The following is a 344-nucleotide window of genomic DNA, read 5'->3' on the forward strand; positions in this document are numbered from 1 at the left end:
GTGTGTGTGTGTGTCTCCTCACAGCGACTACAGCAGCACAGAGTATCAGCAGCAGGACACTGAGCACTGAGCATCTCACTTTGAAGAAGGTGGAGTAGATCCCAAAAGGCTCCACGTACACCAACACCGTCCTCTCTGTTGACATGCACTGATAATCATCATCTTTATAACCATAAACTGCACACCAGTACCCCCCCGCGTCTCCCACTTAGACGTTAGAGATAATCAGGGTCCCATTATCATCGTCCCAGCTCACTCTGTTCATGCTCTGATCAGGCCCTACAGTAAAGACTCTTCCCTCTCTTCGGTCTGACTTGATGAACCAAACGTGCCACCTGTCCTCT

General features: G+C 50.0%; 1 long non-coding RNA gene across 1 annotated transcript in view; it reads left to right on the forward strand.

The window, feature by feature from the left end:
• The first annotated feature begins 18 nt into the window (after window positions 1-18).
• The window catches only part of LOC116698224 (uncharacterized), a 6,946-nt gene continuing 6,620 nt past the window's right edge, over window positions 19-344 (forward strand). The window contains exon 1 of the long non-coding RNA XR_004334165.1: window positions 19-89. This is a non-coding gene — a long non-coding RNA (uncharacterized LOC116698224). The remainder of the gene's footprint in view (window positions 90-344) is intronic.

This window comes from Etheostoma spectabile, chromosome 11 (genome assembly GCF_008692095.1).
Source record: "Etheostoma spectabile isolate EspeVRDwgs_2016 chromosome 11, UIUC_Espe_1.0, whole genome shotgun sequence".
Taxonomy (NCBI): Eukaryota; Metazoa; Chordata; class Actinopteri; order Perciformes; family Percidae; genus Etheostoma; species Etheostoma spectabile.